General features: G+C 35.6%; 1 protein-coding gene across 9 annotated transcripts in view; it reads right to left on the bottom strand.

Annotated features, from left to right (window-relative positions):
• The window catches only part of CADPS2 (Ca++-dependent secretion activator 2), a 563764-nt gene that overhangs the window by 491510 nt on the left and 50505 nt on the right, over positions 1–21749 (bottom strand). The window lies entirely within an intron of this gene.

Genomic DNA, 21749 nt, shown 5'->3' with positions numbered 1-21749 from the left:
CTTTTCTGCATCTATTGAGATAATCATGTGGTTTTTGTCTTTGGTTCTGTTTATATGCTGGATTACGTTTATTGATTTGCGCATGTTGAACCAGCCTTAAATATTTTTAAATGTGCCATCAAAATAGCACTTTCTAAGTAGGAGGTATGGATTTTTATATTTAGTAATACTTATGTTAGAGCACTGAATGTGCAAACCTTTGTTTTATTATCTTTTCTGAAAACAGTAATAAGAAGTACTAGCCCCGATTTCTTGAGGTTTTTTGGATTTTCTTAATGTGGCAGTCACAATAGATGAGACTTATATTGTTAGAAGCTATTCATAAGTAATTTACAAGATTATAAATTCAAGTTAGGAAAGTTGACTCCCTAAATGTTTCCTTATCTCTGAGGATGTGGAAGATTAGTGTTCACTTTTGAATGAATAAATCAGTACTGTGATGATCTCAGTTCTACAATGAAATAAAAGTGTTTAGAACTGCTAATAATCATAATTTGACCTATGTCATTTTTTTTCTACTACTGCACCCACAGAACTAAAAACAAATCTAACGAAATGTGCTGATTGGGAAATAAGAGCCAGAATCTAGAAGTTATTGCCCAATTAATTATCTCTTTAGTTACTTTACTATATTGGCATGGATAATTAATGAGTTTAGAACACCAATGCTGCTTTAACACTGACTTAAATATCTTAAGGTGTCTAAAAAAGCAAATTGATTGTCAGAGTCCTGCCATCTATTAACAACAACCCTAATGATTTTATCTCACTCATAGCTTAACATTAATGCAGTCCATGAAATATTCTAACATAGTAATTGCAACGAGTAATACAGATTATTTTAACCACGGGTGATTAAGTTAGTGCTCAGAATTTCCCCCAGAGCTAACACTTAGGTAATTTTTTCTTCTATGATTACTTAATAATATTCAAATATAGAAATCTGTTAGATTATCTAAGGACAGATGATATTAAAACTAAAATAAGTTGTTACAAAATTTGTTTTTGCTTTATGATTTCCAAAGAGCCTTAAAGACGGTGTTAATTTATGGGACAGGGGAGAATACATGTGACAACTATCAATCTATTGCGTCTTAGCACCAAATCCACTGTTTATTTTCTGTTTCTAAAAAGAGAGCTGAACACTAGAAGTAAGAATTCCTCCTTTGTAGTGAACATGATTTTAAGCTTTGACATTAGGGGATACTATAGGGACACAGCAGGAGGAAGGGGCTTTCCTCATTCCAGCGTATTTGTATTTGCTTTTTATGCTCCTGCCATAGCAGTGCATGCAGGGGGCATATGGTGGTGGTCTACCCCAGCTGCATGTCCCAAACCACAGACCCTTGATGAGTTCACAGCCAGCCCGAATCTGACCCAGTGAACATGTCACCATGACCCTCCCAACACAGACACTGCAGGCTCCAAGACTCACATCACTTAGCCAGTGATCACATCCCCAGTGCCTGAATCCCGCCATGTGTCTATCTACCAGGCTGGGCCCACCAGAACCTGTGAGAGGTTCCAGCCCTGCCAGCCTCAAGTTGCCTATAATGTGAAGACAAATTTTCTGCTCCCCTGGAAACTATGGACCAACTCTGGCCTGGAGAATTCAGCAAACTTCTCTGACATCCAATAGGCCACAGTCATAATGTCTACAATGAGGTCTGAAACCCAGCCTCAGCAGGGGGCTCCCCTTCCAAGTTTGTTCCCTTTGGGGTTGCTATTAATGTAACAAAATGCCACAGACAGGGTGGCTTAAGCAACGGAAATTTATTTCCTCACAGTTCTAGAAGCTGGAAGTCCAAGATCAAGATGTTGGAAGGTCCAGTTTCTTCTGCGGCCTCCTCCATTGACTTGCAAATAGATACCCTCTTGCTAATATCCTCACATGGCCTTTCCTCTCTGTGCACATACAACCTTGGCATGGCAGGGAGCCAGGGGGAGGTGGTCTGTTTCCCAAGTTTCCTTTTCTTAGAAGGACACCAGTGAGACCAGATTAGGGATCACCTAAAAGTCCTCATTTTAATGTAATCACCTCTGTAAAGACCTTATCTCCAAATACAGTTACATTATGAGGTACTGGGGGTTAAGACTTCAACAAATGATGTAGATATAAAGTTTTCACTGTAGATGTAAAAATCCAGTTCAAATAGCTCTAAAGAGAAACACAGTACCCTTCCAACATTTTCTTAAGTGTCAGCACTTGCCATGATAACATTCTACTTCGATACAACTAATATACTGAATAAACTTATGGAAAGCAGTATTTCAGAACCTCAGTCTTGGGACTAGGAGTGCTCATGATTACTGGATTGGTTATTGCTTCTATGTGTCTTCTGTAGGAAAAAAAAGCTAGGAAATATCAGCTTTCTGATATGTATTAATGGTTCAGTCATGTTGCTAAACTGCTTCCCTGCCAACATTCTATGTTCATGTTTTTACAACTTTAGTATTTCTGCAGTTTGTACCCTTCTGATTTAGAATTAAGAAAGTAAAATGTGGTTTTGCAACATTGAAGTATAGCCCAGTTACATTCTCTGCCACTTCTTAATCTTAACTACTGTGACAACTTTGTTGATCAAGAGCATGAAGTTCTGCAGTATAACATTAACAAACAAGATAACAGTGTCATTACCTTCTTTCTGCTAGAGTTATAAAACATAAACCACCTGCTTGGTATAAGACAGTGCATGCCGACACTTAAAAGTGTTGCTTTGAGGCAAGGAAGTTAGACATCAGACTGTCTACTTCTTAGACATAAATTGAAGTTTTCCTTGTAAATGTAAAACAAACCTAGTTCAGATACCTCTGAACACAGGTATAGTACCCTTATGGCTTTTTCTGAAATCCGACCAGTTGCCACAATAATGTTCTGCTTCAGTACAACTAAGATATTGAATGAATTTCTGGAAAGCCTTTTTTCACGACTTTTATCTTGGTCCTAGGAATGCTTACTATCACTAGATTGGTTATTGTTTCTACGGATTTTCAGTAGAAAAAGAAAAGATCTAGGAAATATAAGCTTATTTATCTTTCATTTTATATATATATGGTAAATATGCACGATATATGTATGTATATATATAAAAGTTCAGACTGTCATACTAATAATTTTCATTAAATGTAGGACTATATGTTGCTTACATTCTTAACAGGAGGGGACACTTGCAGGCTCCTGGAGTACTTGGCAAGGCTCTGTATCACCTTGTTACCAAAATGAGGATGTTTGCCTTTAGTAACTCATTATGCTTCATATCTGCTTCATGTGGTTTTCTGTATGTACATTGTATAAATATTGTTTCATATATCAATGTTTTAAAATACTAAAATGGCAAAGTTAAAAATATGGCAAGGGTCTAAGACAAAAGTGTGCTCCCTCACCTCCTAGTGTGAATCAGCTTTGTGATATGGTATCTTTTTAAATCTACAATCATCCATTTAAAAGACTGCCTCGGCCGGGCACAGTGGCTCATGTCTGTCATCCCAGCACTTTGGGAGGCCGAGGTGAGTGGATCATGAGATCAGGAGTTCAAGACCAACCTGGCCAAGATGGTGAAACCTCATCTCTATTAAAAAAAAAAAGAAAGAAAAAGAAAAAAATGCAAAAATTAGCCAGGTGTGGTGGTGGGCACCTGTAATCCCAGCTACTTGGGAGGCTAAGGCAGAGAATTGCTTGAACCTGGGAAGTGGACGTTGCAGTGAGCTGAGATTGCGCCACTGCACTCCAGCCTGGGCAACAGAGAGAGACTCTGTCTCAAAAAAAAAAAAAAAAAAAAAAAGACTGCCTCATACTAGGAATTCAAGATGATGTTCCCCAGTTAAATATTTTGGTCTAATTTGGCAATTTTATAATGGCCCAGGGAAACACTAATTATAAGAAGTCAAACACTAACAACTCCTAAGGGAAATAATGTCTCTTCCTGCCTTGTTATTCTCGGGATATATGGAACCTGGAATATATAAGTTCGTGAAAGTGTCCAATCCACCCTCATAACGTAAGAGCTTGTTGCCTATATATACAACTGTAAAGATAACAGATTCTCTACTTTCGTCTTTCCACGTGTCAACCTCTAAGCCAGAATTTCCAAAATTTCAGTCATTCAAAGGTACTAATGTCAGGTGCTAATGGGTATTACACACAGATATACATACACTCATGTGTTCTATGTCAAATGAGCTGGAAAATAGTTAATGGTATATCCTACTTGAAGACCCAAGCTCTGAGATCTCAGCTATACCTTGCAGTAGAGGAACCTGATGAAATTTGTTTAGCTTTTGCCCAAGTATGTTTCCATCTAACATCCGTCTGTCCTTGAAACTAGGTTTGGAAAATGTTGTACTAAGTAATGGTTTTGCTTCACCTCTAAAAATAATTTAGAAAGAAGCATATTATTTCTTCCATCCTCAGAACTCTTCAGACTCCCTAGTAAGTGGGAAGGTAAGTAAGAAGGTAAGTAAAGAAGCTTGTGGCTCCTGTTGACCTACTTCCACCACTTGGAAGACCCATTTGCATTTAGTGTATACAGTATTTGTCCTGGTCTCAGACCAGAAGGTGAAATTGGTGTATGTCTTCCAGGTCATATGTATGATTTTTATATTGCTCATAGCACAACTTGTCATTTCTCTAAGAAATTCTCGAGAAACCGGTTGTTCCTAAATTGAGGAATTTTGGAGACCACAGTAATCAGGGATTCTCAAACTTTAAAGTAAAAAGAATCACCCTAAGTCCTATTTAAAATGTAGATTCCAGGAGCTGATTCCCAACAGGCTACGTAATTATGCTGAAAAAAGCAATATAACCATTTACATATATGCAGGGTTTTATCCATATTGTTAACATAGGTCTGGGGCTGAGGAATTTGCTTTTTTAGCTAACATCGCAGGAGATTGTGAGCAAGTGTACCACCACAGATGATGCTCTGAAAAATACTGTTTTTCTTTTTTTTTCTTTTGAGACAGGCTAGAGTGCAGTGGTACAATCACGTCTCACTGCTGCCTTGACCTTCTGTGCTCAAGTGATCCTCCTGCCTCAGCTTCATGAGTAGCTGGGACTACAGTCACACACCACCATGCCTGGCTAATTTTTAAAAATTTTTTGATAGAGATGAGGTCTCACTATATTGCCTAGTCTGGTATCAAACTCCTGGCCTCAAGTGATTCTCCTGTGCTGGCCTCCCAAAGTTCTGGGATGATAGGAATGAGCCACCATGCCCAGCCTTAAAAAATATTGCTTAATACTGATTTAGCTGTTCCTATTCATCTTGCCTCCTACTTCTGTTAATGCGCTAGATGTTGGCAACTAATATATTCTAGTGCTTGTACAAACTACATATGAAAACCAGATCCCTTTGGTAAACTAGAGTATGTCACGTTCTGCTAAACACATGGAATGAGAGAAGAAAAGCATTTTCTAATAAATAATAGCTATTTTTAACTTTGACAGGATAGGCAAATGAACCACCTTTTTCTGAATACATGCTGTCCACAGGCAATGTGCTACCCATATAATCTCATTCAATTCTTCCAGTAACACCCTGTAAATGACTGTTGTCCTATTTAGCTGATGAGAAAAGTAAGAACAAATAAATTACAAAGGTCCTTTAGTTAGTAAGTAGCATATGGCTGCCTTCCAAGTTAATCTGGAAGGGTGATTAACTTTTCTGTCCCTATTTCCTAATCAGCAAAATAACATGGCTATAAAATTATCTTTGGATATGTTGATGAATATCTAGCATGATTTTCTGGAGTCCAAAATGTAGCTGCTTCTAGTAAATTGAATATCTGGATAATTTTGGACTTTCAAAATAATTTTTCATGTTTTTACATATTATGCCATTTATTTTTAAAGTAATTAAACTATTTGCACTTTAGTGTTTAACTAAGATTAAGATAACAAACCTGCCAGCAGAAAGGTTTTCAGTCACCAATATTTGAAAACCCATGTATCTATTATACAGCTATTAAATCTGAACATTGTAAAACAAAATTAAAAAAATGGATGATAGACATGTATAATGGTAATTTTAAAAAACAAATTATGTTCTTTGGTGCACATTAGATAAAAGTACCATGTTCTTTTACGCCATAGTTACCTAAGCACATCAACATGTTTCTTTGATATCCTTCCCAGATAAAAGTGGCTTCTTATAGACATGGAGACAAAAGAATAAATTTTTTTCAAGGACATTTTATTACATGACACTGTGCTAAACAGAACTACTGATTAGGCAGATAATTTGGTAAATGGAGGAAGTTTCTCTTTCATTTAATTATCCACTCAATCACTTACTGTTCTCTTACTCTTTTTAGAATTTCAGTATTCTCAGTCCTCAGTTAATCTGGGAATTCACCTATTTTTTTTTCAGTCGTCTGTATTTCCTATCATAGAACATAGCAGATAGAAGTCCCAAAGGACCAAAGATTCTACTTGTCCTAATGTCCTCCCCAGGGATTCCTGAAGCAAATCAATTCTCCATCTATAAGATGATAAATTAATATATTCATAGAAGTTATATATGTTGGTAAAGAACTGTTCTAAAAGAATCTCATGACCAATTGATAGAAAATTGAAGTTAAAAAAATAAGTAGCACTTATTCTGGTTAGCTATAATGTTGTAAAGCTTGGAACAAATGCTAAAAAGCTAAAAAGTCTATTAGATGACAAATGTAGAAAATAAATATAAAAAAGATTAAATGTCTTTTTAAGGTGGAAATCATAACCATTAAAAATACTTGTTTAAAAAAAAAAAAGAAAAAAAAAAGAGCAAGCAAAGGAAGAAAGACAAAAAGAAAGTAGAGGCTCTGGCCCAGCAGCTACCCCAGAACCTGTCATGAATTAGGTGGGAACAACTATAGGATAGAACAGAATTCCTAGGTAATGGTTTGAATTTTATTTTCAAAAATATGTACTGGAATTCATTTTTCTAATAATAATAAGGCTTCTAATTTTTCTCCTCAAAAATGTGTATATATTGGTGGGACAGGAGGAGAGGAGAGTTTGCTTTCTTTATGATAGGGCCAATGTCTTATTTATCTTCAGACTCTCTCTACAGTGCTCCCAACACATGATTGTTATTCATTCAACAAATAATACAGTCCCTACCACCTTCTAGGTATTATGGCAGACCAGATGCTAAAGATAAAACCTAGTTATATTGCTACCATTACAGCCATTTTTAAAGTAACTACAGTGCCCTAGTACAAACTTACTATACAGAATCAACATAACTGTTTAATGCACATTGAAAATGTATCGGATGTTTTTAGTTGGTTCTCTATGGGCTGCTTGCCAATTGTGCCTTGGACCCCAAAATCTAGTAATCAGATTATTTGATGGTATATCTAATATGGGACACAGCAGGAAAAGTCTCAGTAACAGGACTGAGGGCCTATCATTTCCCATTCTTCTTCCTCTATTCAATCAGATTTCAAAGCAGCACAGGCAGGAAAAAAACTTTTTAAAAAGTTGGTGTTATTGTCCTAGAGAAAAGTGCAAGCTAATTATGTCCATCAGTACCAAGCTTCTTTGACTCTCCCTGCAAGATGTAAGTCAATACCTACGTTTTACATATTTTTCTTCTTTTCCCACTCCCAATTAAGAAAACATACTTAAGCAAAATCAGGAAAAGAAACAAACACTTTAATTTTCTATACAAGTCCAATTTTTAGATTTAATTATATGAACAACCTACAGTAATTATATTGCTCCATTATGCTAATTTGTAATAATTACATTTAAGTCTTTTTGCTAAAACGTTACTGTGAAATTACATACCTCATCATTTCAAACTGTTTATTACCATCAATGGAGTGTTTACAGTTCTCTAGTCAAAAACCATTCAAAACTACTGTCACTCATAAATTACCTTGCTTGTTTATGCTAACAGTCTTTCAAATGCAGAAATGTTCTTAAAAGCAGAACTTCATTATCATCAAGTTGGACTTAAGTAAATGCCTGGAAATGCATGGAGGCTGCAAAGGGGCATTCTGACAATTTCATTGCATAAAAACTGCATTATTCGAAGGAACAGACTTATCACAATTATTTTTTAAAGCTTTATATGGTAACACCATTTTTAGTAGAGCACAGTAAAAGACAGTGAATATTGGAAAATATTTAATGAATAGATTATATTTATTTTTAAACTATGTATGTACTAATTTCCCATTTTTTCAAATATCTTCCCTTAAATTAATGCTGAAAAAATAAATAAGTCCCATAAAATGTTAACCAGAGAGAAGTGAGGTCTGAGTAGAAGTCTTAAGGTAATATTGACCATCCATTCTAGATTTTATACTTTGATTTGAAAATTACTTCGTCAATGTGTATACAAGGACATAAGGGCAGAGCTAGTCATGTTATCCCCATTTTATAGCTAAGTAAACTGAGTCTGAGAAAAATTTCAGTAACTTGGCCCAGATAGCATAGCTGGGTGTGTGGAAGCTGACTTCAAAGTCCTTAACTATGCCAAGCTATTCTGGTTCCTATATGATATCATGGTAAGAATTCTGAAAGGAAGAGGCCGGGCGCGGTGGCTCAAGCCTGTAATCCCAGCACTTTGGGAGGCCGAGACGGGCAGATCATGAGGTCAGGAGATCGAGACCATCTTGGCTAACACAGTGAAACCCCGTCTCTACTAAAAAATACAAAAAAACTAGCCGGGCGAGGTGGCGGGCGCCTGTAGTCCCAGCTACTCAGGAGGCTGAGGCAGGAGAATGGCGCAAACCCGGGAGGCGGAGCTTGCAGTGAGCTGAGATCCGGCCACTGCACTCCAGCCCGGGCGACAGCACGAGACTCCGTCTCAAAAAAAAAATAAAAAAAAAAGAATTCTGAAAGGAAAAAAGAAATCAAGCAGAGGTTTTGATGGTAATAATGTGACTAGTAAAATCTTAGCAGAAATAACTAAATTAAGGAGACTTATACTAAGCAGATCACATAAGCAAAATGACATGATATCTTCTTAACTTACTGAAGCTCAAAGCAAACAGATATTTGATACATCAAATGGATTACTCAGAGAAGCATCTGAATCACATCACTAGATCCATAACATTGTTGGTAAAAAATAATAAACTCTATACTACTGGAGGTCAGCAAACTGGTTTTGTGTGATCTGAAAGCTAAGAATATCTTCACATGTTTAAATGGCTAAAAAGAAATAAAATAATTATTCATGACATTATAAGAAATTAAAATTGTAGTGCCTATAAACAAAGTTTTATTGGAACACAGCCATACCCATTCATTTGTATATAATTTATTGCTGCTTTTGTGCTATAACAGCAGAGTTGAACTGTCAAGATAGAGACAATCTGGTCCACAAAGCATAAAATATTTACCATGTGGCCCTTTACAAAAAAAGATTTGCCAATCCCTACTCTAACACATACATCAAATTGAATCCATTATGTTTTCATTACATAGAATTGAAAATAAATAGCATTTCACTATTTTATTGTGAAGAATTACTATGAATCAAGAAACTATGATGTCAACCATCAAATGGAATATACATTGTTTCATTAAATTTGCCACATTCTGGGTAAGTAGAAACTTCTTTTAGACAATTTGGATTCAGGCTCTGTTTACTATAACAAGCTGTGTGGAATTATTCCTAGGTCGGCCCCAGAACTCTTGCACAAAGAACCCAAGTTAGAAGGCAGAAAGACTGAAAACAAAAACAAGCAGCAGCATGCAGTTTTATATGCAAATGCCGAGAAGGAGTTAAGATCTAAAGAAAAAAGGTTTAACAAAACAGAGAGACTTCCATATAGACTGCAACATAGCTACAATAAAGAAAGTGGTTTGAGCGTGTTACTCCTGCACATCATTAAAATTTCATTCTACACGTGACGTAAGGTTTGTTTCCTCTAGTTAAATCGTTAATAGTCAGTCTGCAAAGCTCATCTACTAGAGATGCACTCCTAACAGAAACAAAAATGTTGGCTAATTTGTTTCTGGCAAGAAATGTGCCCTAGGTCCCAAGGAACACTCAAGAGCTATAAAGTTATTCAAATGATAATGCTTTTATCCTACATCTGGAAAAGCTGTTAACAGCTAATTTCACAAAGCCTTATCTCAGAAAAGTTCATCCACAATTCGTAACAAAAGATCAAAACATTAACCCTCATTTAGAAGTCAATGAAAACAAGTATAAGTTTTCCCTGTCTCACTCAAGAAGGAAGACATGTTCTAAGAGGGAAAAACAGAAACACAACAGCAATAGACTTGGAGAAAAAAACATCCATGGGTAATAATGAAATATAAAAAAATCATAATATATTGCAGCAAAACATTAGACATCGACAAAGCTGATACAGCATAAATCCATATAAATTTCTACAGCATTATAAAGTTATAAAGCCACATCAATTATTACCACTAAGCTTGCAGTCAGTGATAAAAAAACAAGTTGTTTTCTTTTTACTCTCAGAAAGCAGCTCCAACTGAAATCATTTTGCTAAAGAATTAACCAAGTTAGACCAGGTGCGGTGGCTCATGCCTGTAATCCCAGCACTTTGGGAGGCCAAGGCGGGCGGATAACGAGGTCAGGAGATCGAGACCATCCTGGCTAACACAGTGAAACCCCATCTCTACTAAAAATACAAAAGATCAGCCGGGTGTGGTAGCAGGCGCCTGTAGTCCCAGCTACCCGGGAGGCTGAGGCAGGAGAATGGTGTGAACCCGGGATGCGGAGCTTGCAGTGAGCAGAGATCTTGCCACCACACTCCAGCCTGGGTGACAGAGTGGGACTCCGTCTCAAAAAAACAAAAAAGAACCAAGTTAGTGGAAAGAGACGACGACTAAGTTCTGCTTTCTCAAAGGTCACTTTAAAAAAAAAATTAAAAGTTTTATTGATACCTAATAGTTGTACATATTAAAGGGTACATGTGAAATTTTGATACAAGCATACAACGTGTAATTATCAAATCAGGGTAATTGGGATATTCATCATCTCAGGTATTTATGATTTTTTGTGCTATGAATATTCCAATTCCACTCTTTTAGTTATGCTGAAATATACAATAAATTATTAACTACAGTCACCTTATTGTGCTACTGAACACTAGATCTTATCCTTTCTTCCCAACTGTATTTTGTAACCACTAACCAACTCCTCTTTATCTTTGCCCACCCCCACCCATCCCCTATCCACTATCCTTCCCAGCCTCTTCTAACCATTATTCTACTCTCTATCTCCATGATATCAATTTTTTTTTTTTTTTAGCTCCCACATGCAAAATTTGTCTTTCTGTGTCTGGCTTATTTCACTCAACATAATGTCTTCCAGTTCCATCTGTGTTGTTGCAAATGACAGGATTTCATTCTTTTTTATGGCTGAATAATATCCCTGTGGGTACATGTGCCACATTTTCTTTATCCATTTATCAGTGGACATTTAGGTTGATTCCGTATCTTGGCTATTGTGAATAGTGCTGCAATAAACCTGAAAGTGCACGTAGCTCTTAGATATTCTGATCTCCTTTCTTTTGGACATAGAGCAGTGGAATTGCTGGATCATATAGTTCTATTTCTAGTTTTTTGAGGAACCTCCTTACTGTTTTCCATAGTAGCTCTATGAATGCACATTCTCAGTTACACTGTAGGAAGAGTTCCCCTTTCTCCATGTCCTCGGCAGCATCCGTTACTGCCTATATTTTTTGTAAAAGTCATTTTCACTGGCCGATATGATATCTCATTGTAGTTTTGATTTGTATTTCTCTGATAATTAGTGATGTTGAACATTTTTTCATATGCCTCTGGGCCATTTGTATGTCTTCTTTTTGAGAAAAGTCTATTCAGATCTTTTGCACATTTTTAATCTGATTATCTGTAACAGAATTATAGCAAGGAGTATGCTCCAAAAAATTCAATCTTTATAATTAAAGAAACATCTAATGGTCATCTCGTAGTAATTTCTCAATTGCACAATGCCATTCTATTTTAGGGGGAAAAAAATCTTCCTTTTGCCTTGGTTTCCTCCTCTATGAAATATATAGATCTGAGCCTATCTCCTAAATGTAAGATATTTAGTGCATAATATGTACACAGTGTTTAACATAAGTGAATCTCTCTCTTCCTGCTCCCCTCCCCCTTGTTTACCTGCTTCCCCCAGACAGGTTTACTATAAGAGTACTGGCTATGAAATGCCTCTCATATGATTTAATGTGCATATAAGTCTCTTGGAGAGCTTGCTTATAGGCAGATTGTAATTCAGTAGGCATGGGGGTAGGACTAGATAATCTGAATTTCTAACAATCTTTGGTAAAGCTGAACTTGCCTGTCGGTAGACTTTCAGTAGCAAAGCTCTATAATTAACTATGAATGGAGAACAGATGCAATTAGAAGGAATATTTTCATTGCAAGTAACAGAGACTTCACTGAGAGTTAACTCAGAAAATTTTAAAAAGTATATGACTTGGAATAGACCTAACTCCGAAACCAAGTATCTGGAAGTCTCTCTCCTGCACTTGGCACCTGTTTACCCTTCTCTTCTGCCCAGATTCCTCACTGTCTATTCCAGTAGGTAAGCATCAGTTTCAGGGGTTGTGCAGGAGGGTGTTCCTTGTTTTGGAAAAAAGCTCACTGGGAGTTCTTCTGTACCTCCTCAGTAGAGAGCCCCATTTTAATACTCCAATCTTCTAAGCCCAGTAACTTACACATGCAAAAGACATCTGCTTGTACTTCCCCAGTCTCAGACTCAAAATATCATTTTGTCCTTTTGATCTGCAGTTAATGGCTTACTCTGAATTTCCTAATCCCTTAAAAATTATCACCCAACATTTAAAGGAAATAAAGTTGAAAAAATATAGATAATACAGTAAACTGAGTGTTTGCTTATATCATTAGATTATCACGGCAATCACCCAAGAAAAACTATTTTTATGATTGCCCATTTCATTGATGAAAAGACTAAAACTGAGGAAGGATAAGGATCTTGTGCAAGGTCACATGGCTAGTAAAAGCTAAGGTCCATCTCAATATAAGGTCCATGCTTTTAACCATTATACCCTGACACAACTCTTATATAGGCACTGGTGAATTTGAACTCATAGGCACTGTCTGAAAGTATTTGTTTTCTTGAAGCTTTGCCAGCAACAAATATTATTAAACTTTTGGATTCTTGACAATCTTATATCTCATTACAGTTTAATTTTTTTGAAGATTGAGTATATCTTCATATGATTAAGGGGCATTCATATTTAGTTTTCTTTGAACTGTCTGTTCATATCTTTTGATCTTTATTTGGTTATTACATCTTTCTTTTCCATTTTTTGGAGTTCTTTACAAATAAATACTTTTAGTCCTTTAGCTATGATAGGCTGCATTTTTTTTCCAAAAATTGTCAGAGTATTTTAACCTTGCTTACGAGGTTTTCTGCCATGTCAGTGTATTAAGATTTTTTAATTGTTTCTCAGTTTTGAATCATATATAGGAGAGTTTCCACGCTCCTGAGTGCTTGCACGATTTTATTTTTCATATTTAGAATTTACCCGGAGTTTGGAATTTGTTCTGATACATCATGTGAGGAACACATCTAGTTTTATCTTTCTCCATATGGCTATCTGGTTGTTCCAACACTATTTATTAAAAAGTCCATCTTTTTCTCACTGATCTGACTGAGATGCTATCATTTTCATATATTAAAGTTTTTGGTCAAGGAAACAAAAAAAGTAACAGAGACATTATCCAATAGCCAAAAATGAAAACCAATCCAGATGTCCTTCAAAGGCTGAATAAAAAGTTCAAGGTTGAAAAATAAATAGTGAAAATAGCTAGAAAAAGTGAAGTAACTGGATGAGGAGGAAGGCTGTCTAGCCCTAACAGATATTAAATGTTATAAAGTCTCTACAATTAAAAATTGTGGCAAAGTTACAAATATGTTTACTGTTGATTCAGAAATCCCATCTGTAGTATTTCCCAAAATACACTTTGTAAAATAGAAAATAATCCAAGCATGAGGATATCATGCCATTAATTGTAAAAGCAAATAAACTGTGGTTCATCCATTCAAGGCAATGAGGAAAAGCTCTATGATCTCTAATACAGAGTGATCTCAAGGAAAACTACTAAATGAAAAAGCATGGTGCAAATAATGTTCCAATATAATACCTTCCTTATGAATGGGAGGGAGAGATAGAATTAAAATGGGCAAAAAAAAAAAAAAAAAAAAGATTGCCAAAAGAAACAATAGAAAGATTGACCAAAAATGGTTAATATGATTACTTACAAAATCAGAGAAAGAGCAAGGTAAAGGAAATAGGGCTGAAAGATTTTTGTGAATATATCTTATAATGTATAGTTTTGACTCTGAAAACAAACATTTTTCCTTAAGTTTTACCTTTAAATTCTTTAACTTCTTTTAAATTAAAATTTTTACTGAGATAATTGCAGAATAACATGCAGTTGTAAGAAATAACACAAAGACATTCAATGTCAGCATGCCCCAATGTTAACGTTTTGCAATACTACAGTATAATATTACAACCAGTATATTGACTTTGATACAATCTATCTAACTAATGCAAATTTGCCCACGTCCCCTCCAGGCCAGCCAAGGTCAAGTGGGAGCCTACAATTCTGCTCTGGAGAGAATTTTTAAAAGGTGCTTAACATTAACACCAGGGTGGTGTAAGAGAACGCCAAGTAGCAAGCTACGACTATGGTGCACACTGGATAACAAGATCCTACCTCCTGTGTCCATGGAGACAACATGGGGAACTTAACTTCAGCTCCCATACAGCAAGGCAGCACCCTCCCATTTCCACTGAAGTGGTGACAGAGTAGGCCTAGTGAAGAATAGGGACTTTCATCATCACCCAGTGATACCATGGAATCTGTAGACAGGAAACAGGCAGAAATCCCACTCCATCTCAGGAGTAATAAAGAGCCCCCAAGCCAACTAAGGCCGAGTGAGGAACCTAGACTTTCTCATGGAAAATGCTGGTGGAGCAGTATCCAAAACCACCAGTTAAAACAAAAGTTTAAACAACATCCCAAGTCTCATAACACAATACAAAAATAGCTAGGTTTCAGCAGAAAATCACTTATCATAACCAAAACCAAGAAGATCTCAAACTAAATGAAAAGCGATAATAAACAGAAATGACAGAAATGTTAGATTTATCTGACAAAGATTTTAAGGTGGCCATAATAAAAAATAAACAATTATAAATATGCTTAAAATAAATGACTAAAATAGAAAGTCTCAGCAAAGGAACAGAAAGTCTCAGCGAGGAAACAGAATTTATAAAGAAAAAAATAAATTAGAAATTATAGAAATGCAGTATACAATAACCAAAATAAAAATGCATTGATTGGACTCAGTGGCAGAATAGATGGGACAGGGGAAAAGATCACTGAAATGGAAAATAGGACAGGAGAAAATCCCAGCACACTAAAACCTGTGGAACACACAAGTTTAAAACATTACTGAAAGGAAAATTTGTAGCATTAAATGCATAGATTAGAAAAAAAATGTCTACAATAACCTAATCTCTCACCTTAAGAACCTAGAAAAAGAATAAATTCAAAGCAAGCAAAAGGAAGGAAATAATAAACATGAGAACAGAAATCAATGAAATTAAAAATAGGAAAACAACAAAGGAAAATCAATCAAATAAAAGTTGGATCTTGGGGGAGAAAAACAATTGGTAAACCTCCAGCAACAGTAACAAAAAAAGAGACAAGAAGAAGAAGACACAAACCACCAATGTCAAGAATGAGATGGGTGCTATCACTATAAATCTTATAGCCAATAAAATATGAGAAACTAATATGAACAACGTGATGCTCAAAAATATGACAGCTTACAGAAAAATGCACCAAGTCCTGAAGAAACACAATCTTCTACAGATCCCTCAATATAAAAAAGATAATTTCGATAGCCCTCTCACTACTAAAGAAATTGAAATTTAAAATTGTGATTTAAAAATATCCAGAAAAGAAATATCCACCCCTAGATGGTTTCAAAGAGAAATCCCAGTAAATATTTAAAGAATTCGCTACAATTGGCTGGACGCGGTGGCTCACGCATGCAATCCCAGCACTTTGGGAGGCTGAGGCAGGTGGATCAACTGAGGTTGGGAGTTTGCAACCAGCCTGACCAACATGGAGAAACCCTGTCTCTAATAAAAATAAAAAATTAACCGGGCCTGGTGGTGCATGCCTATAATCCCAGCTACTCAGGAGGCTGAGGCAGGAGAATTGCTTGAACCCGGGAGACACAGGTTGTGGTGAGCCGAGATCGCGCCATTGCACTCCAGCCTGGGCAACAACAGCTCAACTCCGTCTCAAAAAGAAAAAAAAAGAAAGAAAGAAAGAAAAGAAAAAGAAAAAAGAAAAGAAAAGAAAAGAAAATTAGCTACAATTCTAAACAATTTCTCCAGGATAAAAAGTAGGAGGGAATACTTCCTAACTCATTTTATGAAGGTGGCATTATCCTGATATCAACATCAGACAAAAACAGTACAAAAAAAAAAAAAATACAGACAAATATCACTCATGTCTATAACTGCAAAACTCCTTAACAAGACATCAACAAAAAGAATTCAGCAACACATAAAAAGAATTCTACACTATAGTCAAGTGGATTTCAGCAAGGCTGGTTCAATATTCAATGGTGGTTTGTGTTGTTTACATTTTCTATGACCTTGCTGATTTCTGTCTAGTAGTTCTATCAATGCTGGCTTAAGAGGGGAATGCTTAAGTCCCTGCCAATAATTGTGGATGTCTGATTTTCCTTTCAGTTCTATTAATGTTTGCCTCATTTTGAGGCACTGTTGTTTGACACATATCCATTTAAGATCATCATGTCTCTCTGGTAGGTTTACCCTGTCATCTTATGTTGCCTCTAATAACTTCTTGTCTAGAACTAGTATCTCTAATAATTTTATTTTCTCTGAAGCCTAAATTATCAGGTGTTGATATAGCCATTTCTACTATTTTTTATCATTTACATGGTATAATTATTCTCTTCTGCTTTCAACTTACCTGTCATTGAATTTGAAGTGAGTTTTCTGTAAGCAACATGTAATTGGTTCTTTTTTTTTATTCACTCTATCTCTCTCTTTTGTACGCTTAGAACTTTCATTTTTAAGATAATTATTGAGATGTTGGTACTAAGTCTGTGATGTGTATTTTCTACTTGTTTCCTCTGGAAACGTCACTTTCACTTAGTTCTCTTTGCCTTCATTATCTTGAATATTATATGGCACTACAATTTTTGTTTCAATAAATCAAATATAATTTATAAAAGTCATGGAGACTAGTTTAGCCTATTGTATGTACTCATTTAAGTTATTGGTTCCCAGTTTCTTCCTGGTTCCCTAAGATTTATTCTATGATTTCCTTTCTTTTGAAGTTCTTTTGAAGAACTTTAGCCAACTTTTAAGCAAAAGTCTGTTAGCAACAAGTTCTTTGTCTTCCTTCATCTGAGACTGTTTTTACCCCTTTTACTTTCCTGGATAATAGTTTTACTGGATCCAACACCTGTAGCTGATAGCTCTGTTCTTCTAGCACTTGATAACATTCTAAGCCATGGGTCAAGAAATGCCAGGTCAGGGTGGACTTCTGTTGAGTGGGGGAACAGAATGTATCCTACAACTGTGCTGTCCCAAGCTGCCTCATCTTCTTACCACATTTTAGACTTCCTCTTTGGTTATCTCCTAATCCATCTTTTCTGGACCTAATGTGTGCAAATGTCTTAAATCATTTTAAAAACATTATATATTTAAAAATTTCATCTCTAAATGAATATCCTAAAATATAAAATCAGATACAAAAAATATGATGATGTTATTCTGTTTTTCCTTAAGAAGGAACAGGTCCATTATTGTCAGGATGTGCTCAGCCTGAAGTCAGTAATAATAGAACCTACGTATTATCTTCATCATCAAAAAGCACTGTCGACCACTCTCACCAACCTTCTACTCACCACATTTTAAAGTAATATGTAAAATTTATACTACTGGCACTAATAAATTCAAACATGTCATATTTTTCCTTCAACACTAGGATGAAGCAGAGAATCCAAAAGGATTAGAAATGCTCTCCCCTTCACACTTTGAAGGAAAAGTCACTGGATCAATTTAGATCACAAATGTGTTTTACAAGGAGAAATCAGTCTTATACATAGGTAATTACAGGACCAGCTCCTCAGATTCCTACCCTTGTGTGCAAAATCCACACTTGAATCAACTTTTATTTATTATTTATCCTATGGAAAAAAAAGATAAATGTTAAACTAAATTTAAACTATCTTTTAAAATATCATATGTGAAAAATGCATACAAAAAGCTTGTGATATAGTTCAACAGTTACATAGTCTACTTCACTTTTAACTTTAAGCCATCAGGTTCCATCATTTCATGTATTAAATGTGTTTTAGAACCACTGTAAAAATATAACTTGAAAGGCGTCTTTTAAGAAAACATTCGGAAATTTAAAAAAAAAAAAACCTGTATGTTATAAAATTAATTTTAGAAGTCTTCATTAATTACAATAGCCTTCTATGGTGCCTCAAAGATGGTGTTGTATCTCAAAAGTCACCAATAAAATTATTTATGGAAGCCAAGTTAATTCAAAATAGCAAAAGAGCAGCCACTTTTCCAAACATTGTGATGTCCAGTAAGAAGAGCAAGAGAACAAGATACCTATTTATGTATAAAATGAGGTGTACTACATAACTATTCATTATGCTTTATAGCACAACATCACATTTTAAATGAACAGCACAAGTAGGGACCATTATCACTATTTCAAGGAGAGAAAACTTTGGACACAGAAAGGTTAACTGACTTGCCCAAGGTGACACGGCAAGTAACAGGCAGAACCGCTATTCAAACCGGGGCAGTCTGTCTCCAAGGTCTCTGATCTTAACCAAACACCGCACTGCAGAGAGACTTCAGCCCTAGGAAATCACCAAAGGAGTACATGTCTGGCTGCAAGATAAAAAGGCAAAATAAATGTCAAATCTTTAAAACAAGGATTCTATTTTAAAAGAAATAAGTACAAAACAAATGGCATTCCATTCATTGACACTGCAACAAATACAGCATAAAATCAATTAAATATTCTTATTCTGACACTGCTTAAAAAAAAAATCAAAGGATGCAAATCTCATTGACCTCAAAAGGTCTGGAAAGAAGTGAAATACTCCTGAATAACATGCAACAATTTTAAAATAAGCAAATAGTAGGTACCAAAATAAACTAAAAAGAAATTTAATTGCTCCCATATGTAACGCATTAGCAAAGGATAATGAATATTTTTCAACAATTTGCATATTTCAATTTGTAACAACTGCAAAAATATTGGATTTCAATGCTGAGGTGTCTTCAATTTTCTATCTCATAGGTTATTCTGAGAACAAACATGAAAAGCAAAAAGTCTCATCATAAAGCAAACAATCTGTAGACTGCAAAATTAAAAGGTTTAAGATAGTTTCAAGTCCAATACAAAATATCTCTTTTAGCTATTAAATGATCTCATTCTATTTAATAAAAAGAATCACTTGATGCTTTCCATCAGCAAATCTCTGGTATAAAACCATGAAACTACAAATAAGGTACTCATAAAATGCCTTCGTTATAAAAAAGCAATCAGAACTGTCACCACTCAGAACTTAAAAACAAATAGAAAAACTAGAGGATTTGAGTGGAAACAGGAAAAAAAAGTCCAACATCGGAATATTGTTTTATTAAATGTAATGGAGAAATTAAAATTTATGGGCCCTACTATTACGCTACTAAAAGAGAAAGAGAAGTTTAGAAGTTGTGCTAGAAGAACTACCATGCAAAACTCAATGACGTACAAGAAAGTCAGCCTCCTTTTCCTTCCTTCTCTTGAACATAATCAACTGGGGTTATTATTATTCAACTCCTGTCCTTACTGTAAAAGGGAAACCAAGTCCAACATTACACCATCAAGAAAGGGTTAAGCAACTAGTCCCATATTACACCACTATCTCAAGCAACAAAATGACTGTTCATTACTGGTGCTGTCATTTGGGTTTTTTCGCTCAAATGGAAATGTAACCCTCTGTCATTTGTACCATAAAAAAGAAAAACATTCTAGTCTTCAAAAACCATCAGCATCTTCAATCATGGAAATTCCCATCAAAATTTATAATCACATTTGTATTTCAATTGGAGACGTGTAAATAAAACTCATTTTTAAAGTAAAAGGATCTGAATTATATCCCCAAATGGGGAAGTACTTCAACAATTCCTTCTGGAGAGAGGGAGAGAATTGCTGTTTTACATTAAGTCCTTGGAATTCCTGCCAATAGAATTTCAACCAACTGAACCTCACTTCTAGCTTTCCATCTCAGCAGAGGCCAAAGACTGTACTTGTGAAGAACTCATCACTCTCCCAATAAAGCTATTTTGCCAAAAAGTGTCGATCCCTTTTTACTCTGAGTGCTGGAGGAAGAAGTTGATAAGAGGGGACCATACAGAAGAAAGGCATACACTAAGATGGCTACTGCAACTCCACTCTCAAATACAACGAGAAACTGGTTTGTGATAAATTATAATATTCTTCCTTCACTAGAAAACTAATGAAAGTCTGTCTTTAAAAAGGGAAGTACCAATCTAGAGAGAAAAAAACTTTGTTTCAGTACTCCAAAGAGAAAACGTAAATGCTGTCATCCTGGTTATATGCATGCAACATAAATTATGCTATAACGTACTCTCACTTTAGGTGTATAGTTATCGTTTGTGTACACATATATATTTCACTCTAAAACCATTCAAAAATATCTAATGATGACCAATTATGTACCAAGCATTGTCAAGATACATGGATGAAAAGTCAGGCCTGCCCTTAATGAAATTCTAGTCCCATGGTGAACAAACATTTACATAAATACTGTAATCCCCTCAAAACCATCAGCAGGTTACTTTCTTTAAAGTATTTTGACAAAATCAGTTTTCAAGACCAAGGTCTTAGGTAAAACAGAAAAAAAAAAAAAAACTGGAGATAAGACAAATATAAAAAGCGTATAAAAAAACCCACCCATGTGTGCACACACACAATAGTAAATAAAAGTATTTTTTTTAATACTTTATGTTCTGGGGTACATGTGCACAATGTGCAGGTTTGTTACATATGTATACTTGTGCCATGTTGGTGTGCTGCACCCATTAACTCATCACTTACATTAGGTAGATCTCATAATGCTATCCTTCCCCCCTCCCCCTACCCCACAACAAGCCCCGGTATGTGATGTTCCCCTTCTGTGTACAAGTGATCTCCTTGTTCAGTTCCCATCTATGAATGAGAACGTGGTGTTTGGTTTTCTGTTCTTGAGATAGTTTGCTGAGAATGATGGTTTCCAGCTGCATCCATGTCCCTACAAAGGACATGAACTCATCCTTTCTTTATGGCTGCATAGTATTCCATGATGTATATGTGCCACATTTTCTTAATCCAGTCTGTCACTGATGGACATTTGGGTTGGTTCCAAGTCTTTGCTATTGTGAATAGGGCCGGAATAAACATACGTGTGCATGTGTCTTTATAACAGCATGATTTATATTCCTTTGGGTATATCCCCAGTAATAGGATGGCTGGGTCAAATGGTATTTCTAGTTCTACATCCTTGAGGAATTGCCACACTGTCTTCCACAATGGTTGAACTAGTTGATAGTCCCACCAACAGTGTAAAAGTGTTCCTATTTCTCCACATCCTCTCCAGCACCTGTTGTTTCCTGATTTTTTAATGATTGCCATTCTAACTGGT

This window comes from Mandrillus leucophaeus, unplaced genomic scaffold, assembly GCF_000951045.1.
Source record: "Mandrillus leucophaeus isolate KB7577 unplaced genomic scaffold, Mleu.le_1.0 Scaffold5, whole genome shotgun sequence".
NCBI classification, from domain to species: domain Eukaryota; kingdom Metazoa; phylum Chordata; class Mammalia; order Primates; family Cercopithecidae; genus Mandrillus; species Mandrillus leucophaeus.
This window is presented reverse-complemented; position numbering and strand designations above follow the sequence as displayed.